The sequence below is a fragment of the Vidua chalybeata genome, unplaced genomic scaffold (assembly GCF_026979565.1).
Source record: "Vidua chalybeata isolate OUT-0048 unplaced genomic scaffold, bVidCha1 merged haplotype scaffold_177_ctg1, whole genome shotgun sequence".
NCBI lineage: Eukaryota > Metazoa > Chordata > Aves > Passeriformes > Viduidae > Vidua > Vidua chalybeata.
The window spans coordinates 38,708-42,722 of NW_026530358.1; the positions used below are offsets into that span (position 1 = coordinate 38,708).

General features: G+C 42.3%; 1 long non-coding RNA gene across 2 annotated transcripts; it reads left to right on the forward strand.

The window, feature by feature from the left end:
• The first annotated feature begins 252 nt into the window (after nt 1–252).
• LOC128783311 (uncharacterized) lies at nt 253–2,877 on the forward strand. Of its 2 annotated transcripts, XR_008429068.1 has the most exons (4): nt 253–402; nt 1,227–1,390; nt 2,013–2,362; nt 2,529–2,877. It is a non-coding gene; the product is annotated as an uncharacterized LOC128783311 (long non-coding RNA). The 2 variants fall into 2 exon arrangements; XR_008429067.1 differs by having other exon boundaries at nt 253–1,390.
• The last annotated feature ends 1,138 nt before the right edge of the window (nt 2,878–4,015 follow it).

The following is a 4,015-nucleotide window of genomic DNA, read 5'->3' on the forward strand; positions in this document are numbered from 1 at the left end:
ACTGCAGAAGTGGTTTGTTTATGGGGAAAAAACACCAAAGGGCTTTCTTTTAAGTTTATAATAAATGCTGTAGCTCAATCTACTACGGTTTATACCACCACCACTACCACCACTCGAGCCCAGCCACCAGTTATGCTTACCCCGAAAATTTTTGAAGTTGGACCATATATAATCAGGAAAACTGGCCAACAACAGATATTATTTGATCCGGCATGGTCTCTTAAACAAGTCAAATTGCTGATGCAAAACAATGTCTCAGAAATACAACCAGCTTGTTCACCCTTTTTGCAAACCTCTTTTCAGGCTTGGACAACCTGGCTGCGACAGTGGAACCCTCCTAAAAAACGGGTGCCAAGAGACATAACTGGTGTTGTGGGAACAGAATTGGGAATCAATTCAGAGGTATTAATGAATAACTTGGCTTCTACGACTAGAGATTTGACCAAAATACAGCAACCACTGCAGTCATCCTTATCGGCCTTGGGAACACATCAGTGCTTGCTATCAAACATTCTACCAAATTGGGAAAAGATAAATGTGAATGATAAAAAATTGATCATTGATGCACTTAATGCCACACAAAGCAATGTTTCCTTAGCTCTTAGCTGTATCCAGGCTCAATTATGGATGCAGTCAGTTGCTGCCTCAATTATAAGAGAAGGTGAAGAAGGCTCTTTTCCTACTGAGATTAGGAAAATAGTCTGGGACAGTGCCACTGACTTTGAAAGAGATTTCCAGTCCTGGTGGAATTTAGTGAATTTTACCTATGACCCTAACACAAACACAGCCACAGCATTTTGTGCTGACCATAAGTAATGCCTCAGTGCATTTGATATTCCCTAGCATCGCATTAGGATTAAATCATGATGGACCCACTTTCTATCCTTCTGAACATAGAGAATGGGCCCGTCAAATTGATGACAAATGGCAAACTGTCAATTTAGAGTCCTGTACTATCCGAGAACAACTAGGGTTTATCTGTGAAGGTAATGCAATTATAGCTCAAGATATCTGTTTAGACACAGAACAAAATAGCTGTCATTTTGATATTCATCCTAACGAGACTTCTGAAACAGTCCTTGTATCTACAGGCAATGGGCGTGCCTGCTTCAGAACCGCTTGTGATACTGTGTTTATAGAAAGTACAGTAGTAGCTACTAAAAATCATTCAAATTATTGTGCTTGCAACTTTACTAAAATTGCAGGATGTGATTTTTCTTTTGTAGCTCCAGTTACCTTACATGAACTTTTAGAATCCAATCTCATGTTGATTCACAAGCTACTGCCTACTCCCATTGGGATGAACCTTACTTTGGTAAAGCAACCATTACTTCATCAAGATCTAATAGAGATCCTAGGAAAAATCAAGGAGAATGGACAGAAAACTCTGGTAACTGTTCATCATGATGTGCAAGAAATACATCGTGTTGTAGAAAGGGTGGAAAGTGATGCCGAGCACAAGTGGTGGGATACCCTTTTCGGGTGGTCACCCACCGCCACCGGTATCCTGAACAAATTGTGCCATCCCGTTGTTGTTCTTCTGAGTTTAGTTATGATTGGTTTTGTTTTATCAGTAATCTTGCTTATTGTAAATTGGAGAATGATGAAACGATGAACAAAATTAACATCTATAATTAATGCACACCACTTGGCCGACATCCTTTACACTATAGATGTTCCCAGGACTGTAGACACAAGAAGATTATAGGGTTGGTAGATATGTTTTACATCATTTTCTTTTATGATTTGCTTTAATCACTGTTTTATTATTTTTGTTTCTTGATTATAAAATTATACTGAATAATATCGATTAGACTAGGTTTATTACTTTACTGCTTAATATTGATTATACTGGTTTATTATTTGATCAATTTATTGTTTAATTGATTAATATTGATTATTATTTAAACAAACTATTGCTGATTTAATTATTGTCTTAGTTTTCCTGTTTTCTCTTTCCTTTCCTTTTTCTCTTCCCTTTTCCCTGGAATGTGCTGCCAACACTTGATGAGTCCTGAAGACTCCACGACGACACCATGGAACCCTGCTGATGAAGATCTTTCGAGGGCAATCGTCAGTCACGGGGTGGTGTAAGAGCCCGTCTGAAGCCCCTCATTTTCCATTCTGCCTTCCGATTGCCACGAGAAAGAATCCCTTCCCCCACTGCAGTTCCGGCTTAGAACAGGACACAGCACAGGTGCAACCACTGAACCGTCATGCTAGCTGTTCCGAACAAGGCCTGGCAAGAACTTGGCAAGGACTTGGCAAGGACTTGGCAAAGACCTGACGTGGACCCAGCACGGGACAGCCTGATGCGCGGCCTGCTTCTAATCTCCGTTCTTAAGCCAAATGAACTTTTGGGGTGACTCCCGGGGTCCTTCATTGAAGACCCCTCATCTGCCTCGTTACCAGTGTGACAAACAAAGAATGAGAACCCTCCTCCCAAGGACTGAGACTGAGACCCCTGCTAAAGGGAGGAGGGGAAATTGGTGGTCTGACCACTAATGACATGACCTGTTTCCCTTCAGTGATTCAAATGGACTTATTCTTCATTGGATTCGTCTTGCTTTGGTGGTTTCTGTGGACTCTCCTCTTCCCGCGTGGCGATTACAATGGACTTTCGTTGTTACCCTCGCTCCCCCCTCTTTCCTCTGTGGACTATAACTGGAGCCCTGAGTCGACCAGAACTTCGGAGACTCCCCCGACACGACAGACAGAACCCCATCGTCCGGACCACTGAGGATCTCGCCTGTGTTGGTAGCTATTCCCATACCCCTCTTCTCTCTCTCTCTGTCCTTTTATCTCCTTTCCGATCCCCACTATCGCATTTACTGTTTTGGCCCCTAATAAAGGTGTGTTTGTTGTGATTAACTGATAGTCCCTTGTTGTTTGCCTTTTTGCACTTTTGGGATCGGTGAAAAGAACCATCACGACACCCCGCAAGAAGCGGATCGTGACATTACAATTGGCGTCACGGACAGGGTTTCTGTCTAGACAGAAGGGCTGCAGCTGAAAAGGCACCCACACTGTCTTTGGAAATTCGCAAAGGATCCACTAGTGCAAAAGGCGGGACACTTGTTTTGTTGTTGTTGTGTATCTGGTCTGGGAAGGAAGGGACAACTTGAAGCAACTAAGCAGAGCCTCCCAGGCAGATTATTGTCCTTTCACCCAGCCAGGGAAGCAAAGGGCGACACAGCTAGGGCTGTGTAGTTTTGTGGAACTTAGGTTTGTAGCTCCCTGTCGTGGTTTTGGTCCCTTCACAAAATGAGTGACAATCTTAGCCTTGAAATTAAAGCTGAATTTTATGCACTACTAGCCAAACACAATGCCAGACCTTCTACGGAAGGAGAAAAATGGGCACAGAGTAATTGGTTGAACTTAGAAAATGTTATTGATAGAGTGTGTTCATTACAACATGAAACAAAATTCAAACTGGGCAAAAATAAAACTATCTTATGCTCAGTTTTGGGAGCTTGTCTTACGGCAGCTATAGAAAATGGCTTCGAGTGAAGAAGTGAGGAACATGCTATAATAGACTCCCTTCAAAATCTAGTTGAAATTTTGCAAAAACAGTTCTATGAAGCAAAAGATGTGATCTATGCATTGCGAGCTGCCTTAACAGAGGAACATGTTAACAAATCACATCATGCTGATTCCTCTACAGAGCCTGAGGAGAAGGAAACTCCTCACGTGAAACAAATCTATCCTCATCAAGAACTTGAAGCAGCAAGTAATTGTGGGGAACATTGCTGCCATCACTTGAGACCCTTGATTAAAACTATCTCAGTGTATAGCTATCTCAGTGATGATGATCTCCAACCTCACATCACAACCAAACACATACCATCACAACTAAACACTGCCACTGAGCTAGCTAAGCTTAAAAGGGAATATGGACACCCTCCACATGAATCAGAAACAGAATATGTTTTCCGGGTGTCCCTCACTGGTGGTGATCAAATTCAATTAAGCGAACAGGAAGCCAGTGGGTACTGGGGACATGGTGTCTTCTTAA